This window comes from Pantherophis guttatus, chromosome 4 (assembly GCF_059756535.1).
Source record: "Pantherophis guttatus breed Tessera chromosome 4, ASM5975653v1, whole genome shotgun sequence".
NCBI classification, from domain to species: domain Eukaryota; kingdom Metazoa; phylum Chordata; class Lepidosauria; order Squamata; family Colubridae; genus Pantherophis; species Pantherophis guttatus.
In genome coordinates this window covers 90,286,620-90,309,073 of record NC_142066.1, presented here as the reverse complement: position 1 = coordinate 90,309,073, position 22,454 = coordinate 90,286,620, and the positions used below count along the sequence as shown (strand labels likewise).

General features: G+C 39.8%; 1 protein-coding gene across 6 annotated transcripts in view; it reads left to right on the top strand.

The window, feature by feature from the left end:
• ARPP21 (cAMP regulated phosphoprotein 21) overlaps nt 1-22,454 on the top strand; it is a 468,982-nt gene that overhangs the window by 428,332 nt on the left and 18,196 nt on the right. For all 6 annotated transcript variants that reach the window (XM_087892466.1, XM_087892468.1, XM_087892467.1 and 3 more), the window contains one exon: nt 2,497-2,648. The gene's annotated coding sequence lies outside the window, so the exon portion shown is untranslated. The remainder of the gene's footprint in view (nt 1-2,496; nt 2,649-22,454) is intronic.

Genomic DNA, 22,454 nt, shown 5'->3' with positions numbered 1-22,454 from the left:
TGTGTGGTGGCCGCATCTCGACCAAGATGTCACTGAGTGGGTGGGGAACTGCAGGCCCTGCCAGGAGTCCCGCCCAGATCCCCCTATAGGTCCCGTTAGGGAATGGGAAAAACCGAAGGGACCGTGGGGGAGAATTCACATTGATTTCGCAGGCCCGTTCCACGGCCAGAATTTCCTTATTATTGTAAACGCTTTTTCTAAATGGCTAGAAATTGCTTTGATGCCCTCGACAACTTCTGAGGCCGTAATTAAAGTCCTCAGAAAACTCTTTGTAACTCACGACCGTAGATATAGGGTATGGTAAAATTTGGAGAAGACACATAGACCAATTACATAGACGCTTGCAACAAGAGAACTCCAACACAGAAAAGCCTAACTTCCAAAGTTTTCCTGACACAGCTACTCAAGCCCGAGTAAGCCGGAATACTTATCTGGCAAGCCAGAGTTCCAGCGCCGCCCCAGTGAGTCGACACTCCCAGCCGGGGATAACCACGCCTCCAGAGAAATCCAGGAGGTTCCATTGGCGGAGCCAGGAGAGACGGGAGGCCCCTCCGACCGGCTCGACGCCTCTCCAGCAACTGAACTGCGCAGGTCAACCAGAGTAAAGACACGCCCTGGTCACCTGTGTGATTTCGTATGTAAATATGTAAATAGATAAGATAAGTGCCTTCTGGGAGTGGAGGGGTGTTATGTATGTATCTATTTTGTGCGGGAAATTCAAATGCCCTGTGAAGTGTGATTGGTTAACGGTTGCCCCTGAAAAGTATATAAAGAGGGCTGTTGCCTGTGTTCCTTTGCTGAAGTCTCACCCTGAATTAAAAAGCTGTTGTCACTAGCCTGCTTGTGCCTCTCGTTATTCCCGCGCTACAACACAAAACATATTGGATCAGTTTTAGAACAAATTTTTACTTACCATATGCAAGTCAGTACTGTGGGTCTGAAAATCACAGTTGCTTAAGTTCTATAAATTAAGATTCTTCAGATATCATGTATATAGCAATTTTTCACAATCTAATTCTCTCCAAATGTTTTGGAGTATAATAATTTATGGCTATGGTGACTGGGAATTTTGGAAATTGTAATCCCAATACATTTTGAAGCCAAAAAACAAAGCAGTGCTATGATATTGTTTAATGTCAGAATACTTTCCAGGCAAGATAATCTCCTAACATTCCAGTTATCATATTCTGTAAGCCAAAACAAAAAATGCTGAAGGGCATTCATATTGGGCATGCTTCTTATTTACATTGCTTTCTTGGAACATGTATCACTTCTACTTAATGTTATATTTTTTAAAATTCAGGAGAGCAGAGATTCTTTGTGTAAAAGCTACAAGATGACTTATTTCAATGTGAAAATATAAGTGTCATCACTCCTTAATTTCTATTCATGAGTCGTTTATTATTTAACATACTTCATGATTCAGCGATTATTAGCTAGGTATCCTTTCAATTGTGCAAAGAAATAGAAAGCAAACACCATCATTGCAAATGTCATTCCACTGAGAACTAATAACTTTCTTCTGAAGACCGGGATTTATGCAGCACAGCATATCTGGCCCAGGAACTGCATGATTTATATTAAAAATGTATCTCTGATATTGTGCCATCATTGTCTCTCCACACAAATAGCCTTATCCTGATTGACAGTCAATCAAAAGATCTGCATAAAGAACAGAAATGTCACCACTTCAGCTTGTCTCCCCAATTTTGTTTTTCATTATTCATAAACACCTTTGCTGAAATAAGGAATAACATATTCTGTCTACAGAATAGGATAGAAATCAGCAATTATTGGGGGAGAGGTTGGATTTAGGCCAGTGATGGTTAACTTTTTCAGCACTGAGTGCTGAAACTGAAGCACACGCACACGCATGCACCGGAGCATTGGAACCCAGAAGAAAGCAGCTGGCTGGTGTGCATGTGCTCAGCAGCCAACTGCTGTTCCGGGTCCATCATGCACACGTGCGCCGGCCAGCTGGTCCGTCATGCATGCACATCAGCTAGCTGCTCTTTTCTGGGTTCCTGCACGTGCATGAACACCGGCCAGCTGGTCTTTGCAAGAAGACCAGCATGTGGCCGGAACCCAGAAGAGAGTAGCTGGTCGGTGTGCATGCGCGATGAACCAGCTGGCCGGCGCACATGCATGTGACAAAACTCAGAAGAGCAGCTGTGTGCCCATTGAGAGGGCTCTGCGTGCCATCTCTGGCATGCGTGCCATAAATTCGCCATCACAGATCTAGGTAGTGTTTTTGGGAAGTAACTATACCAAACAGGGCTTCATTGTATTGGTTTAGATAGCAATACTTAGGTTCTACCAGTTTATAATCTGCTAATTCCTTATATTTTTAATAACAGAGGGGAACTGTGAAGTACAATCAGCATTCTTTGACTAATTACATTACTTTCTAATCCTACAGCAATGGTAGAACTTGGGCTAGAGAGATGAAAGCATTTCTAAATTCATTTGGCTGAAAAGTTACCTTCTTTCTTTCAGGTTATCAGTCTGTCTTGACCAATCAACAGCAAGGATTCCATGGACTCGTAGGAATGCAACACTCTCCCCCAAACCAAAATCTAATAAATAACCAACAGGGAAATCAGATGCAAAGCATGATTGTCCAGTACCCAGTCATGTCGTCTTATCAGGTACCAAATATTAATATAGAATGTCTTATTTTATATGAGATATCTCTCTTGCCAATAATAACAACAATAAAACAAGTAGGATTGTAGTACATGGTAGGTTTTCAAATTTAAATTGAATTTGACAGCTGTAGCATCCCAAAAGGATTGTGGAAGTTTAATAAGAGGATAAGGAACTGTAACTTAAATGCTTCCTTACAGAGAACTCCACATATATTTCAGAGAAGTACATTGATGTTTTAAACCAGAGTTCCTCTTATTGGGCGTGTGGGGCTTCTAATCAATCTTGACTCCTGGAGACTGCTTAAACAAGTTCCTGTAGTTTTCTTGGCAAGATTTTGAAAGTAGTTTGCCATTGCCTCCAGTGGTGGGTTCCTCCCGGTTCTTCCCAGTTCCGCCGAGCCGGTAGCGGTGATGATATGACGTCACTGAACCAGTTCTGGCCCCCGCCCCCCCACCCACCATGTTATTCTTACCTTTTATTTGGCCCCACCCCCAATCTATTGCTGCCTCCTGAGTCCCAGCTGATGGCTAGAGGGAAAAAAAACTGTTTAAACTCTTGCCGCCGGGCTTCAAAGGGCCGCCCTACAGCTGATCAGTGTTAAAAGAAAACAAATGAGTAGACTGGTACCTGCAAAAATAAATGGGTAGATCAGTGCCTGCAAAAATAAATGCGTAGATTGGTACAGCTCTGCAAGCAGTTAAAAGTCTGGTAGACCAGTACCTCTGCTAAATCCTAAATAATTGTCACATGACCATCAAGCCACGCCCACAAAATAAGCCACTCCCACAGAACCGGTAGTAAAAAAAATTAGAACCCACCCCTGATTGTCTCCTTCTTAGGGCTAAGAGAGTGACTAGCCCAAGGTTATCGAGTTGGCATTGTGTTTAAGGTAGCAATTCTATACACCTATTTCAATTTATTTTTTCCTTACAAGAAGAATCTTTGGTTAGTCTCTAAGCATGGTTGTTTTCTTGCAGACATTTCATTACCAAACTAGATAGCATCACTAGCACTGATAATGTTACCTAGTTGGTAATGAAACATTTGCAAGAAAACAGAACATCAAGAACTATACAGTTCAACCTTGAGCTACAAATATTCTATTGATTCCTTACAAGTGTAGAAAAAAGTGAGAAAAGGCATAGTTTGCAAGAAACATTAGGTATTGCAGGCAACATTGTTTTTAATCAAATTTATTTCCTCAGCCAATTTTCTTTTATATTCAATATGAGTTTGAACATTGGCTGTGACAATTAGAATCTACTCTGAAGTCTGTTCATTCAGGTTTTTAGATCATTTATCGGAAGCTGAATATTTAAAAGTAAAAATGTGATGCTTCAGTTTTATAAAAACATTTTTAAGTAATAGCTTGGAATTTATTCAGTTTGTGATTTTTTTGCCAATAAAATTAATATGCATAAATACACACGCTATTAAAAATAATATATAATATGCCATTAGTAAAAGTCTGCCACTTAAAAGTAATAAATGTTTCTAAATAGCTTCTCAAGCCTTATAACCTTATTGAAAAAGAAAAAAGATGGATAAACTAATTGTTTTATTATTTTATGATTAATATTGATATGTTTATTAAGATTAAGTATGATTATGGTTATTGTTGTACCTTTACTTAAGATTAATTATGCTCAGACAACACGCTGTTCAGATAGACATGGAATTTTTTATGTTTTTAATGAAAAAAATGCACCAATAAAACATATATTCAAAAAAAGTGGAAGGGAGTATTCACTTCAACTAAATTGGAAATGTAATTTTGCTTTATCACTAATTAATGTTTCTTGAAAAGAATATGCAGCAAAATAAACACACTGTATCTCTTGATAAAAATTCTTATTCAGAGCTCGTGCGGCTTTTCTTTTTTAAACTATAGGACGTGACATACACAAACACAAAACATATATTCCTTTTTTACAACAATTTTTCAGCAGTAGTCTTCTCTTATTTTATTTTCCCCTTACTCTTCTTTAAATATATTTTCCTTATTGTCCCATTATCCCATATTTCTATATATATTCCTTCACATATAATACTATAACTATCAATTATTTTACAAGCATTTATCCGTTTGTGACCTTTCCTCATTCGTTCTTATTTATTATTTCTAATCTCCAGCCAATTATACCATTTGTTCCATACTGCAGTAATCTCTATCTTCTTTTTCTTTTATCTCCTTTGCTAATTTATCCATCTCAGCAGTCCAGAATTTTCCTTATCAGTTCTTCTTCAGTTGGTGTCTTATCATTTTTCCAGTTCTGTGTATATGATATTCTTGCAGCCGTTATGTAAGGATTGCCTCTCCTTCCAATTTAAGAAAGTAAAAACTCTTGAAACGTGGTTGTTCAAAAGATACCTTTTATTAAACAGAAGTAATAGCCACCAGGTTAAAGCAATATCTGAATACCCTTAGGCAAAACAAGTAGGATTAAAGCAGTAGAGACACCTCCCTTTAAGTCAGAATGCAGATTTTAGCCAATACACAAGTGTGAAGATGTTTTCTTTACTAGTTTCCCTGAGAACCCGAACAACCATGCATTCACAACTGTTATCCTTTAAAGTGAAACAACCCACATGGCTATCATAAAAATTCCTCCAGGTAAAGAGGATCTCAGGGCTCTTTGGCGCCATGATATAGGTTGTAAAATATCTGTTGACACAGGCAATGCTAGTAAATCGAATCCAAATCTCCCCCTTCCTCCAATTGAATGGCAATATTCCATTGTAAATGTAAATTGTAAATTCAAATGTAAAATTAGATATTGTATTTCTTTAATATATTTCCTTGTAAACATTCCCAACAGAAATGTCTCCGGTTTCCAGTCTATGGGTTGGTTAATTATTTCTTCCAACCATTTTCTGATTTTGGCCCAGTACTTTTTTGCAAAAGGGCATGTCCACCATAGATGGTAATACGTTCCATAAATCTTTTATACTTCCAACATGTTGGTGAACTATTTGGAAACATCTTGACAAGCCTTGCTGGAGGGAGATGCCATCTGTAAAACATCTTAAACTGTTTTCCTTGAATGCTGCAGACATAGTCAATTTTATATTTGTTTGCCACATTTTTTCCCATCTCTCCAATTCTATATTATATCTAAAAAATTTTGCCCATTTAATCACTGTTTCCTTGACAATTTCATCTTCCATCTTATATCTCAATAGGTATTTATATATTTTACTAATGAATTTTTCCTCTGTTTCCTGTATAATTTTGTCCAATTCTTGCTGATCCGTTTGTATTTCATATAGTTTTATATCCTCTATATTTAGACTGAATTTGTGCGCATGTCCACCAATCAATCTCTCTGCCTAAATCTTGTTCTAATTCTTGTTTTGTTTTCACATTTCCCTGTTCATTTAACAAATCATTATATCTAATTACCTTTTTTATATTGCTTAAATTTGGATGTTTCAATGCTTCCATTGTGGATAGCTACATTGGAATTTTTGTATAATGCTGTTTTTTTATTTTTTGCCAAATCTGTAAAAGTGCATTCCTTAATATATGCCTTTGAAAATAGCTATGTGTTTTATGTTTCTCATCCCAGAGAAATGCATGCCATCCTTCTGACAGGTCATGTCCCTCTATAGTTAAAACCCTTTTGTTCCTTAATTCCATCCAGTCTTTTAAGCAAGTTAAGATAGGTGCATGATAATATATTTCCCACTCAGGAAGTGCCAATCCCCCTTTCTCTTTCGTATCTTGTAAAAGTTTTAATTTAATCCTGAGTTTTTTTCCCCTGCCATATGAATTTGGTAATTAATTTGTTTAAGGCTTCGAAAAATGTTTTTCCTAATTTTATTGGAATAACTTGAAACAAAAATAATATTTTCGGCAATATATTCATTTTGATTGTGGCAATCTTCCCTAAGAATGAAATCTGTAAATTTTTCCAATTTTCTAGATCTTTTTTTATTTGCTGTAATATTTTATCATAATTATCCTCCTTAATTGAGGAGCACTTAGCTTTAAGCCAAATTCCTAAATATTTTATTTTCTTCATTATTTGTATTTTTATTTTCCCTTCCAGTTCAATTTCTTGTCTCTTTGTAAGGTTTTTGTTTATTAATTTAGATTTATTTTTATATATCTTAAGTCCCACTACCTCACCAAATTCTTCTACTTTTTGAATCAATTTGGGTCCAGTTTCTAATGGGTCTTCCAATATAAATACCAAATCATCAGCAAATGCTTGGACCTTATATTCTTCTTTTTTGATTTTTAAACCCTTTATTTCTTGATCTTCTCTAATTTTTATCAAAAGTGTTTCTAATGTTGGAATAAATAGAAGAGGAGAGAGTGGGTACCCTTGTCTTACTCCTTTAATTATAGCAAATTTTTCAGTAATATCATCATTCATAATTACCCTAGCTGTTTGTTTAATATAAATTTTCTCCACCATTCTTTCAAATTTTGTCCCAAGTTCCATAAGTTTCAATTGCGTTGTAATAAATTTCCAATTTAAATTATCAAATGCTTTTTGGGCATCAAGGAAAACCAGTGTAACTTGCTTTTCAGGATGTACTTCGTAGAATTTCAGAGTGTTCATTATGATCCTCATATTGTTTTTTATCTGTCGTCCTGTTAGATATCCGTTTTGATCTGAATGGATATATTTATTCAAAAAAAATTTAATTCTCTCTGCTACTATTGATGTGAATATTTTATAATCTGTATTTAATAATGAAATTGGTCTATAGTTTTGAATTTGCTGCTAATCTGTATCCTCTTTTGGAATAAGTGTAATGATTGTTTCTGTCCAAATTACTGGTATCTTCGCCTCCTCAAGGGCCTCATTAAATATCTCCAGCATTATCCCTTCCAATATCTCTTGTGCATTTTTATATAGCTCAACAGGGAGCCCATTTGGACCTGGTGATTTATTGTTGTTTTGTTTTCTCAATGCAACTTCAAATTCTGTTGTGGTTATTGGTATATTTAACATTTCCTTTTGCTCTTCAGTAATTTTACTCATATTTATTGTCTCTATATATTGTTTGACTTTGTCTTCTGCTATATCTTCTTGTGAATATAGCTTTGAGAAATTTTTTTGTGTTATTTTCTTTTTTGTCCTCCCTTCTATATTGTACTGTCCCACTATCGTCTTGTAGTTGGTGTATTATTCTTTTTGTTTTTTCCTGCTTTAATTTATATGCTAACCATCAACCAATTTTATTCACGTATTCAAAATAGTTTTGTTTCACCTGTCAGGTTCCAACCAGAAGGCAAAAGAAAGGACACAAACTCGGTCTGTTGCTGCTTTCTTTTATTAACTTCCTGGCATGTACTGACAATCTCTGTTGAATCTTTTGTTAGGGCTACATGCCCGTGCTCCCTGCCACCTTTTATATAATAAATACCACCCCTCCCATCACCCAATCACACGCATCTTTCCTCCCACAGTTCCCAGAGTAATTGCTCTCTGCATTAAGCCAGCATAATAGTTACACCCACAGTTTACCTGCTTGCCAAAACTGCCTATCCAATCCTCCCTCCTCCAGCCCCCACCCACTGCCTTTTAGGCCTCATTTGGCCCTCTCTGCCATCCTGAGTGATGTTATTGCCACACTACCGCCCCTCAGCTGTTTGGCGGCCACGTGGCATCCCGGCAGTTCGGCAGGGTCTCTCAGGCCGGTTGGATTCCAGTTGCTTCTGACACAGGTGGGGTTCAGCGTGGCCCCAGAGCTTACATCCCCGGATGTCATGGCAACATTTTGGCTGGGCTTGGTGGGATGGTGGCCGTGCTGGACACTGGATGCACAGCTTCCTCTGAATGGCAGCTCTGGGCCGGCTAGCCCAGCGGAGCTGACATGCGGCCCCCTCTACCACAGAGACAGTATCTGTAACAGAAAGATCGCAGTAAGACATGGGTTGTGGAGGTATTGTCCACTGTCCCCCTGGTTTCCTTGGATACTTTTTGTGGAACTTAGCGATCAGTTGGGGAGCATTTCTGTCTCTTTCGGGGACCCAGGAGGATTCAGATATGGGATATCCCTTCCACAGGAGAAGGTATTGTCCAGCACCTTTTTGACTTCATAGTGCTGGTCACCATCCACCATTATTGGAGGGGGTGGTGCGGGGTTTGTTTTCCGTAGGGTGGATGAATGTGCCGGGCAGAGTAGGCTACAGTGGAAGATGGGATGTGTTTTCCCCAACAGTCGAGGCAACTTGAGCTGCACCAATACCGGGTTGATTACCCGTACTACTGGGAAGGGCCCAATGTATTTTGGTCCTAGTTTCTTACTCGGGAGGTGTTGATTTAAATATTTTGTAGATAGAAAGACCCATTGGCCCACAGAAAACTGTTCTTGGGGTTGTCGGGTTTTATCGGCCTGCCACTTATATTTGTCTGCTGCCTGTTGTAGAGCTGTTGTAACAGACTTCCATACCTGTTGTGCTTGGGCCATCTATTCCTGCACATCTGTGTCCTCTGTAACAGTTGAGGGACTCTCAGGTATAGGCAGGTAGCTACTCTGAATGGAGTGAATCCGGTACTGTTGAGTATTGCGTTGTTATATGCTACTTCCACATAAGGGAGTAGTTCGGCCCAATTGTTTTGCTGGTGATTCACATAACAATGCAGATACTATTCAACTATGGCATTTGCTCTTTCTGCCGCCGCATTCATGGCGGGATGGAAGGCTGAACAGAGACCCAGTTTGCTACCCACTCGTTCTAGGAACTTCCGCCAAAACCTTTGGTAAACTGTACTCCCCTGTCCAATATAATCCTCTGTGGAATGTCATGGAGCCAATAAATATGTACAATAAATAACCTTGCTAGTGTCTTCGCTGAAGGTAAGCCGGAGCAGGCAACAAAATGTGCTTGCTTCGAGAATAAGTCAATGACTCCCGACTTCCGGCAGCTCCGTAGGACGTTGAAGATGCTCCCTGGGTAAGCGCTAGCCCCGCAACTTTGCTAGCCACTAGAACAGCAAAAAATCAGCTGTCTAGCGGCGAAGAACCTTCCCCCCCCCTGGGAGAAGAGGGGGAAGCGAGCAGCCAGGTGCAGGGTAGAGCTCCATAAGAGCCCTAGAATTAATTCTGGGGCTCGAAAGGTGTGAGCTCCCCAAGAACCTGGGAAAGCTCCAAAGCCGGGACGCCTCTGCCAGAAGGCAGAGCAAAATGCCACGTCCGCCCCTGCTACCAATTGATACAAAGTGAAAATTGAAGCAGGCAGAACAAAGACAGGAGATTACGTAATTGCAAGTACTTATACTTTAATTCCTTTGAACATCGTTTCTTTTCGAGTCTCTAAGAGCGGAGCTGGAGTGGAAAGGGAGGGGAAGATGGCGCTGGCTCATTAAAACAAAGAGACGAAAGTGAAAGTTAAGAAGAAAGTTGTTACAGACTTATTAACTCATTAATGCCTATCAGTTAACAACTCCGCTTAAAACTTTTTGGATTTAACCTTATATCTTGGACTTTGGGAATCAAAATTTAAAGATTTTAAAGATTTTCTGATTTTTCCTCGCTGGCCATAAGAACTTTAAGAACTGTTTCTGAGACTGTGTGATTTTAAAATGGCTTCAAAGCAGACAAAATTGGTGCTGCCTAAAGCAGGGAGTGCGGGAAGTTCCCCAGCTCAAACTAGCAGGTTGCAAACTTTATTGCCTCCGGCAGATACACAAGCTCAATTACAACCACAATTACAACCACAAGCACAAATGCTAACACTTGAGATGTTTCAGTAAGCCATGAAAGTGGCAAATGGACCGGATTTATCGTGTTAATTCATGGGTAGCTAGACAAAGGAAACTACCAAGAGATGTTGTGATTTACTTTGTCACCAGAAGGATTAGAAATGAGATTTTACAAGCTGTCTATAAAAATAAGTTGCAAGTGGCAGGACAAGAAGTTGCAGTATTTAAAGAAATACCACCCAAAATGCTGAAATCCAAGAAAGAGTATGCTTTTCTGGCAGATGAGCTGAGGAATCGACAGATACAATACAGATGGGAAGTCCCAGTTGGATTATCGGTGGACTATGCAGGAGAGCGATATTGTCTCAATACAATATGCAAAGCAAGAGATTTTTATAGTAACATACTAAAGGCTGGACAACCACCAGTGCCAGGAGTTAAAAAAGCAAGAGAGGCGACAGAGGGAAGGAAAGAGGATCTGCAGAAGCAATTGGAAGGCGGAGCTATGAGTATGCAGGAGAAGGTACTGCAACTTTCAAGTCCTGTCCAAGCATGGGATATAGCTGAAAAACAAGAAGAAGGCAAAGATCAAAGACAAACCAGAGCAGCTACTAAAAGTAAAGTTGAAGAGTTAAAAAGTTACAAGAGCAGGCTTTATCACAAGAAGTGAATACTGGTGCAGAAGCTGTGGGAGGGGCGAGACCCAAAAGAAAATTCCAAGAGGATTATCAAGCGGTTCTCGCCAAGCTTCGAGAGTCTGAGGATGGCTTCTAGGTTTTTAACCTGGAATGTTAATGGTTTAAACTCACCACAAAAAAGGAAGAAAATATTTCACCACTTGAGACAATTTAAAAATGAAATAATATGCCTGCAGGAAACACATATAAGGACAACTGATCAAAAATATTTAATAAATACAAAATTGGGAACACATTTTGTTGCATCAGCCCCAGAAAAAAAGAATGGAATAGTGATCTACTTGAAAAGAGATTTGACGGCTAAATTAGTTGAGGCAGATCAACAAGGAAGATTCCTGGCAATTGAGATAATGATAGAAGGAAAGAAAACACTCTTATTGGGGATATATGCTCCTAACCAACAACAAGAGAAATTTTATAAATTGATACATACAAAATTACTACATTGGGATTATAATTCATGTATATTGATGGGAGATTGGAACGGAATGATAGACCCTGGTATTGATAAGAAAAGAATAGTACAATCTACTAAATTGCGATCTAGACTGCCTAAGATTTTTTTTGCTATGATGGAGGATATGGAATTAAGAGACATTTGGCGTGAACGGAACTATAGAGAACAAGATTTTACATTTTTTTCAGATAGACATCAATTCTTTTCAAGAATTGATTTTATATTAATTACAAATGATTTTTTTTCCAGGGTAAAGAAGATAAAGATTTGTCCCAGTATTTTAACTGATCATAGTCCAGTTTGGATGGAACTGGAGTGTGGGGAAAGATCTAGGAGATCTTGGCGGTTAAATGAAAATCTTTTCAGATATGAGAAAAATGTAATAGAATGTAAAAAACTAATGAAGGAATTTTTGGTTTTTAATATGAATAAGGGAACATCTATGGATATGGTATGGGATGCTAGTAAAGTATACATGAGAGGAGTTTTGATAAATATGAATAATGCATATAGGCGTAGACAGGTGGAAAAAAAGGAGGGAATTAGAAGAAGTGATCAAGAAAAAAGAAAGGGTGTTAATTGATAACCCAGGGAATAAGAAAATCAAAGAAGAGATCAGTCTATTACGTGGGCAATTTAATATGATGCTTTCAGACCAAGTGGCAACCAATCTACAGTATGCTAAACATAATACTTTTTGTAATGCAAATAAACCAGGTAGATGGTGGCATACATGCTGAGGAAAAAACAAAAATCTCGTACCATAGAGAAAATAGAGTACAAAGGTAAAGAGGTGTATCACCAAAATATGATTAAAAAGGCATTTTTAGAATTTTATGCAAGACTGTATACTGCAGACAAAATACAAGGTGCAGAGATAGAGACATATCTGGATAGACAGAATATTCCTATAGTTACAGAGGAACAAAGATTAAATTAATTGGTTAAACCAATTAATAACAGAGGAGGAGATCCTCTCAGCAATTAAACAGTTAAAAACTGGTAAGGCTCCTGGCACGAATGGACTAACAGCTCTGTATTATAAATATTTACAACTGGAGATGGTTGTACCTCTTAAAGAATTATTTAATAGAATTCAGTTGGGTGAAGGGGTACCACCTTCATGGAAAACAGCTTTTATTTCGTTAATTCCAAAAGAAGATCAAGATTTGACACATCCCAAAAATTATAGACCCATATCATTATTGAATACAGATTATAAAATATTTGCTAAGATATTGGCAAATAGGTTAATGTTAGTAATGCAAAAAATGATTCATGCTGACCAAACTGGTTTCATACAAGGTAGACAAATGAAAAATAATGTAAGACAAATTGTTGACATATTGGAATATTTGGAAAGGAATAACCAAATCCCTGCGGTGCTTATATTTTTGGATGCGGAAAAAGCTTTTGATCAATTAGATTGGCAATTTTTATTGAGAGTGGTTAATAGGATGCAATTTGGAAATTGCTTTATGCAGTCCATAAAAGCAATATATCAGGAACAGACAGCTCAGATAATTATTAATGGTAGTTTGACAGAAACTTTTAAAATTGAAAAAGGTACGAGGCAGGGATGTCCCTTATCGCCATTATTATTTATATTAACTTTGGAATTGTTGCTAAACAAAATACGTAATATAGATGAGATAAAGGGAATCAAAGTTAGAGACTATGAATATAAGGTACAGGCATTTGCAGATGATTTGGTTATGACCTTAACTCATCCAGTGGAATCAGCAAAGGTTTTGATGGATATAATAAAACAGTATGGTCAAGTATCTGGGTTTAAGATAAACATTGGAAAAACAAAGATGATAGTTAAAAATATGACAACAAATCAAAAAGAGGAGTTACAAAGGGTAACGGGATGTGAAATAGTTAAAAAAGTTAAGTACTTAGGAGTTTATATTGCATCTTCTAATGGTAAATTGTATAAGCATAATTATGAACTGATATGGCATAAAATACAAGCTGAAATGGATAAATGGAAAAAATTACAACTGTCCTTGTTGGGTAGAATAGCAGTTATAAAAATGAATGTTTTACCTAGGTTTTTATTCCTCTTTCAAATGATACCAATACTGAAAAAGGATGCCAACCTGGAAGAATGGCAGAAAGGTATTAGTAAGTTCGTATGGCAAGGTAAGAAACCAAGGATAAAACTGAAAATAATGCAGGACATACGAGAAAGAGGAGGATTGAAAATGCCAAATTTAAAATTGTACTATGAAGCAGCTGTGTTATCAGCAATTAGTGATTGGATTAATCTAACCAATGGAAGGATATTGAATATTGAAGGGCATGACCTGGTCTATGGTTGGCATGCTTATTTAGTGTATGAAAAAAGGGTGGATAGAGCATTTAAGAGTCATATATTGAGAAATGCTTTATTGCGTGTCTGGAAGAAATATCAATATAAGTTAAATGAAAAGATGGACAGCACCCAGGCACGCAATAGAGAATACGAGTATAGAAAGTAGACAGGATGTAATTACATATAAAGATATTCTCATTATGGAGGGGGGTATATTAAAATTAAAACCTGTGAATGTGTTGAAAGAGGAGAAAATAACTCAAACTTGGTTTCAATATGTACAATTACAAGCCAGATGGAGAAAAGACCAGAAAACTGGTGTTATACAAAGTGATGAAAATTTAATTAAACAAATTAGAGACCAAAGCCCAATGCACATAAAAAGATTGTATAATATGTTGATAGAGATGGACTCGGAAACAGAGTTAGTTAAGGACTGTATGATAAAATGGGCGCAGAATTTTGAACAGCCAATAATGATGGAAACGTGGGAAAAAATATGGGTGACAAATGTGAAATTTACCAAAGCACAAAATTTAAGGGAGAACTTTTATAAAATGTTTTATAGATGGCATCTAGACCCAAAAAAGTTATCTCGTATGTATCCGAATGTACAACCAAAATGTTGGAGATGTAATTGTGAGGATGCCACTTATTTTCACATTTGGTGGACATGTAAAAAGGTTAAAGCATTTTGGATTAAAATTTGGTGGATTTTACAAAATATTCTTAAAAAGAGGTTGAAATTTACACCACAGCTGTTTCTGCTGGGTATAGTTATGGATTGTACAGTTATAGAGACTAAATTAATTTTGAACTTAATAACTGCAGCAAGACTGTTGGTGGCACAATATTGGAAGAAGCAAGATTTACCTACAATCCAAGAGTGGACAATGAAAGTTACAAACCTAGCGGAAATGGCAAAAATCTCGGCGTACTTGAAGGATCATTCAAATGAAAGATATTTAAGAGACTGGAGAAGATGGATAGATTATATTCAAAATAAATACCGGAATAAGAAATTGCAGATAGGTTATGAATGATTATATAGATATTTGGTGTGTCTTTAAGTAATAAAACTAGGTGGGTAATTAGGGAATTGAAGGAACAAGAGATGTGGAATGTTATAATTATTTAGACTAGGATTGATTATGATTGTTGAAGGTTATACCCTGTAATTTGTTCTGGGAAGAGGACGGGGGAGGGGGGAGGTTGAGGTAGGGAAGGGGGGGAAATATGTAAACTTTTTGTAAAACTTTTCAATAAAAAAAAGAGAGAGAATAAGTCAATGACTGTCCATATAACAGTGTTTCCCTGACTTGCTGGCAAATCGACTATAAAATCCATGGCTATTTGTTTTCTGTGGTTGAGTTGGATTGGCCGCTGTTGTAATAGCCCTGGAGGTTTCCTGGCCTGATTTTCATAGTACTACAGATAACATAACTCCGTATGTATTCTTCTATATCCTTTTGCATCTGAGGCCACCAAAACTGCCGGTTCACTAAATGTAATGTTTTTAGGAAGCCGAAATGTCCGGCTACCCGCACATTGTGACAGCGCTGTAAAACTGTTAATCGTACAGTTTTGGGGACATATAGTTTGGACCCCTTCCATGCAAACCCCTCCCTTTTCGTCAGCCACGCTTGGTTCTCCTTAAACCAAGGGTTGGTGGTGAGGGCTTCTTGAATAACATGGGATATGTCCTCGCCACTGCAACTCTGCAAAGCTGCTATAGTGGTTGGAATTGTGTTGGTTTGGATCGATTGTACTGGCAATATTGCCTGTACTACTACCTCCCTGGTACTATCGTATTGTGGTTTTTGGGATTAGGCATCCGCTAGGAAATTTCTCCCCCCTGGGATGTATTTCAGGTTGAAGTTAAATCTACGAAAATACAGTGCCCAGCGGACTTGTTTTGGGGATAGTTTCCGCGGGGATTGCAGGGCCTCCAAGTTCTTATGGTTCGTCCATACTTCAAAGGGGACACTCCCCCCCTGCAATAGATGGCACCACGTCATCAATGCCCACCGAACTGCAAAAGCCTCTTTCTCCCAAATGGGCCAATTGCGTTCAGTGTCGTTCAACTTCCGTGACGTGTACACACATGGTTGGAAAGTTCCCTCCACGTTGGCATGGAGAAGTACTGTCCCTACTGCCACATCGCTGGCATCTGCCTGTACCACGAATGGTTTGGAGGGTCTGGATGCCGTAAGATCAGTTACCTAGCAAACAGGTATTTCAAGTGTTCAACTGCCTCTTGGCAGGTGGTTGTCCATGTGAGAGGGTAACCTGGACATGGGGTTTTAGTCAGGTGTTTAGTCCGCAATAGATCCGTGAGTGGAAGTGCTACCTGGGCAAATGATGGTATAAATTGACAGTAGAAGTTAGCAACCCCCCCCAAAAATTTGTAGTTGTTTCCTGGTTTTAGGGGCTTGCCAATCTAAAACCGCCTTGACCTTATTGGGGTCCATCTCCACACCTTTTGGTGATATTCTGAAGCCAAGATAGTCCAGGGACATCTTGTGGAACTCACACTTGGAGAGTTTAACATATAAGTGAGCATTCAACAGTTTGCGTAGCACTTGCTGTACCAACTGGACATGTTCTTTCATAGACAGGATGTATATGAGGATGTCGTCCAAATAGACAAGCACCTTCTTATATAATTGTTCATGCAGCACCTCATTGATGAACTGCATGAACACTGCCGGTGTGCCTTGGAGTCCAAACGGCATCACCCTGTACTGATAACTCCCCAGGAGTCAGTTAAAAGCCTTTTTCCATTCATCCCTATCCTTAATCCTGACCCTGTAATAGGCTTCACGGAGATCTAACTTCATCAAGTAACAACCCTCTGACAATCGAGCCATCATGTCTTTTAGGAGGGGGAGGGGGTATTGATGTTCTCCGCAAACTACATTGATCCCCCTAAACTCCACACACACGTAACCCACCATCTTTTTTCTCCCTGAATAAGATGGGGGACGCTATCCGGGACCTGGCATGCTGGATGAAGCCTCTCTTGAGATTCTTCTCAATATAGGCCCTCATCTCAGCCAACTCCTGAGGAGTCATCAAATACATCTTTGGTTTTGGTAACGATGCCTCAGGAATGATCTAAATCCCACAGTCTGTGACCCAGTGAGGTGGCAAAATGTCACACTCCCTCTCACTAAATACTTCCCTCAGGTCATTGTATTCCTCGGGGAAAGCCAATTCCTCCCCTGATTTGGCCATATCCCCAATTTGGTTCTTATTCGATGGGCCCCCGGTCTGGGATTGGGCCTCATGTGGCCGTGGCTTGGGTCCTAACTCTATTCTCAGGTGTCTGCAACCACCGGCCCACCATATGGTATCCTGTAGCCTGTAGGCTCAAGCCAAGAGCCTTGATAGTACAGGGGTTTAGTGTACCCTGTAATTAACACAGCTGCCTGCAATTTCTGCTGGTTCGAATCTCTCCAAGGCTCAAGGTTGACTCAGCCTTCCATCCTTTCTAAGGTAGGTGAAATGAGGACCCAGTTTGTGGGGGCAATAAGCTGACTTTGTATAAAACATACAAAAGAATGAAGGCTATTGCTTAACGCATTGTAAGCCGCCCTGAGTCTCCGGAGAAGGGCGGCATATAAATCAAATTAAAAAAAATATATGGTAGGACCCCCTTATCCAACCAAGCTAGGCCAAGAACAAACTCCTCGGTTATTCGAGGGACTACTATAAACCGCAACTCTTCTCCATGCTGGCCTAGTTCCATAGCCACCTTACTTGTAATGTGCATTGCTGGTTGACCCCCCAACACTGACCAATTGCTCAAAACAAATTGGTTGCACCAATTTATGTAGGCAAACTCCAAGGTTGAATGCCACCCCTGTGCTCATGATGCACCTTGTGCATCCTGAATCAATGAGGGCTGAGCACTTCTGACATTTGCCAGCCTCCAAAACTACTGGCACAATAAAGGGCTTGATAGGCTTACAAACCATCCGGAGCTGACATCACCATCTTAATTTTTTGTGCCATTTCTTTTTGTATTGTCAAATTAATTTTATGTTTTATAATATACCATTTTTCTTTTATCTTTTTATTTTGAGGCTCTTTCTGTAGTTCATATTTGGAATGTGTGGGAGTAGGAATACAGAGAAGAAGCCAAACTTTAAACAGCCATGTTTATTGCAGACAATGACTCAGTAAAACCAGCATGCAATTTCCAGCTGATAGCCCCTTTTAAAGGAAAACTATCAGCCTTTAACCAATAATATTAAAATATGTCCCACACCTGCATGGCAGAAGAAAAGTCTCTGCTCACGCCTGTGCGGACATAACACCCCTCCCCCTTCATATACCACAAACATAATCATCCAGATACATTGGTCTATAGCGGCTTCGCATCGACTGGCGGCTCTCCTGTATTTCTGTCAGGCCCTCACACATTGACTGCATTCTCGACGATTCTTCAACTACATCAGATGGCTTACAAATACTCTCTACACCCCCCCCTCGAACATATCCCTCAGTTGGAGATGAGATGAAGAACGAGATGAGCTCCGTGACAATGGACCCTCAATAACAGGTGTTTCATTCTATACTGGCCTCAGCCTTTCAGATATCCTTTCACTGCATTGTTGTCCCTCTCACTCTTCTGGATTCCCACCCAGGTTTATTTCTTCCAGCTCCCTAATGACTGTCTTCCTCACTCGGCTCCGAAGCTGATCAATATGTCGGCACCACAGGCGCCCATCCTCGAGCTCCACCCAGTACAAACGGGGACCCGTAACATCTGTAATCTTGGCCGGCATCCATATGGGTTGACGCGTATAATTCCGGGTGTATACTAGATCACCGTGTTTAAAGGTTTTGACCAGTCTGTGAGGGTTTCTGTCGAATAATCGGGGTGTATTCTATCTAAAGTTGTTCTCCGGCAGCAACCCATAAGTAATTCGGCTGGGCTCTTTCCAGTGGCTACACAGGGAGTGATGTGTTGGTTGAACAAATACTTATCAAGTTTCTCCTGATAGTCCCCTGGACCCATTCGAGTCAAGGTCTCTTTCGTTGTTCGCACCATTCTCTCTGCCTGCCTGTTACTCATGGAGTGAAATGGCATGACCAGGGCGTGACGTATTCCTCAGTTTATTAGGAATACTTCGAATGCCATTGCCATAAATTGTGATCCATTGTCCGATACCAACACGTCTGGTAACCCATGTGTCGCAGACATTTTGTTTAATACTCTCAGAACAGCGTCCATCATGATTGACTTCATTATGGCCACCTCCTGTTGTGGCTCTGTTGCCTGAGTCTGGGCTATCGACAGATGCAGACTCTGAGAGTGAGGAAGAAGAGTTGGCAAGGCCTCCCTCTCCAGGATCCTCCTCTCTGGCAATGCCTCCAGAGGACACCGAAGGCCAAAAAATATGCTCAGAGCCAAGCACGTCCCCGCAGCCACAGGTGGACAGTGACAAAGGAGATAAGTGCTGGCTGGACCCTCGCCAGAGGCGCAGGGAGAAGCGTGCGCAGCAGAGGGGAAGGCGTGCCAGAGATTAGCTGAGTCACTGGGTCACACCCCACAGGGTATAAATGTGGGTGTGGTGGCCGGTTCAGTTTGTGACAAGCAAAAACTAGAAATAATCCATGATCTTTGCGTTACTGGACTTTGCCTGCTTTATCGGACTGCATTTGGATTAATCCTTGTATTGTTGAAAACTCTGCCTGTTTTATCAGAATGCTGCAGTCTAATCTTTGTTTTGTGTCAGTAAGGTCTGAATTGGCAGTTAGCCACTGGGTTGCTGCCAGCTTTATTTTCAAAGAACTCTGTCGTGTGGCTTATTAACTCCAGGCCGTCTGTGGGGGTGCGTGAGTGGAACGGGGACAGAACACCTCCAGCCATTGGGAATAGGCATCTACAACAATTAAGAAGGACAACCCCTTTATTGGCCCTGCAAAATCGAGATGTATTCTAGACCAGGACCCTTTCGGTGTTTCCCAGTCCCATGGTGGTGCTGCAGGAGGTGCCGGCCTCGATTCCTGGCATGCTTGGAATGATGCCACCCACTCCGCAATATCTCTATCTATATTTGGCCACCACAGATAACTACAGGCCAATGCCTTCATCCTTACAATTCTGGGGTGGCCTTCATGTAGAGTCTTTAATAATTATTTCCTTAGCCTTAAGGTATCACTACCTGATTCCCCCACAATAGGCAACCCTTCTGCACTGAAAGTTCGTATTGCCTTGCCTGGAATGGCATAAACTCTACACTCCCTGTCTCTTTAGGCCACCCCCTCCACACCCAGTTTAACACTTGCATGATTGTTCAATCTTTTCTCGACTGGGTTGTCACTTCTGTGGCCGTAACAAGAACAGACGGCATGGTCTCAATCAGCAGTACTGATGCTGCTGGAGATGGATCCTCCACTAGATTTGGTAGCGGACATCGGCTTAGGCTGTCAGCATGGCCCAGTTCTATGCCAGGTCGATGTATAAGTCGATAACTATATGCTGCTAAGAACTCTGTCCAACATGTCATTCTTGGGGACAGGATCTGTGGTGTTTGCCGATCCCCCGCGATTAGTCCCCAAAGTGGCTTATGATCTGTCACTAGATCAAATATCATTCCATAAACATACTCATGAAATTTCTTAATTGCAGCCACCGCAGCCAACACCTCTTTATTAAGTTGGTTGTAGTTTCTCTCGGCAGATGATAATGTCTTGGAAAAGAAAGTTATTGGAGCCTCACGATTGTCTGAAAGGCGATGACTCAAAACTCCCCCGACTCCAAACGGGGATGCATCACACGTCAGGACTAACGGCAGACATTCATTAAACTGAACTAAGACGCTATCCAAGGAAATTAATCTTTTTACCCCCACAAATGTAGCTACCCACGGCACCTTTTTCCCCAATAGTCGATGTAGTGGTTCAGCGACAGATGCCTTTTGTCGCAAAAACACACTGTAGAAATTGAGAAGCCCTAAAAAGGCCTGGAGTTCCATCTTATTCCTTGGTGTTGGCACAGCCTGTATTGCTTGTACTTTCTCCTTGGTGGGGTGCAATCCAGATGCATCGATCAGGTATCCTAGGAACTCGACTTGATTTATTGCTACTTTACACTTTTCTTTCTTTACTTTTAGTCCACCTCTTGAAATCTTCATAGCACTTGTCGTAGTCGTTCAAATAATTCTGTTTTATTGGTAGCAGAGATGAGCACGTCATCAAAATAGGGCACAACCCCAGGAATGCCATATAATAAACGTTCCATCAGGTTTTGAAACAACCCTGGGGCCACGCTCACCCCAAATTGTAGGCGGCGACAACGGAACGCCCCCTGATGTGTTATGATTGTTTGGGCTTCGGCAATGGCGTCATCTACAGGGAGCTGCTGATATGCTTGAGCAAGATCTAACTTTGCAAAGATCTTAACCGACCCCCCCCCAACGAATGTAACAAGTGCTGCACCACTGGTAATGGATAAGCATTATGTTGAAGAGCCCTATTCAATGTACACTTATAATCCGCACAAATTCGGATCGACCCGTCTGGTTTCACTGGAGTCATGATAGGGGTCTCCCACTTGGCATGGTCCACCGGTTCCAGTACACCTTTCTGAATCAATTTATCTAGTTGTTCGTCAACTTTGGGCTTTAGTGCAAATGGCACCCTCCTCGGTTTTATTCTTTTTTTTTTTAATTAACAAATTTTATTGAAAAAGTTTTTCAAATACAAATTCCCCCCCCTTTTCCCCCCTCCTCCCTAACCCCCCCTCCCCCTCCCCTCCCCCTGTGGCTTCTTCATAATAAAACTCAAATTCATAACAGATTATATAATACTTTACCATCCCCTTACTCCATCCCCATATGCTGACCCTTTCTTTCTAATAATATTATCATATCCCCCTTATACTATACATTTCAAAATGACATTCTACTATAACATTATATAATAGCTCCTAATTTAGCATAATAATATTATTATATCTCCCAGTTTAGCGATTTCTGCTCATAATCTACCCTTTTTCTACCCTCCCATACATATATCTCTTAATTCAAATCTTTTATGTATATTAATATAACATTTCAAAGCAACCTTCCACTATAAAACTATATAATAAATCCTAATTTAACATTTATTCAATTCATAGTCTACCCATTTCCTTCACCCCCATCGTTATATCTCTTAACTCAAATCTTTTACATATATTCATATCTCAACATAATATCCCTTTTCTTAAACTAAACAATCAATAAACTAACCTGTCTCCACCCACTTTCCTACAAGACTACCATACTTAATAATTCATAATATCTTTATTCTTCTGCCCACACCACTAAAAAATATTCCCTTATGTAAATAAAATCCTCTTAAAAAAGACTTTAAGCTTGTAATCCATATGATATCTTCTGTAATGTCTTTCAGCTGGATTGTAAACTCCATCACCCATGTTAGGGCAACATCACATCCTAATTCCAACAGTATGTTCGATATCTTCAATTACCATCTGCCCCCATCAATAGCAAATATCTTCATAAAAAACAACAACAACAACAACAACAACAACAACAACCACCCGAGTGACTTTATATTTGTATTCCATATAGTGTCTATAGAGGTGTCTTTTATCCAAATTATTAATTCCAACCACCGTAATAGGGTAACAGCCAGATCATCTGCGT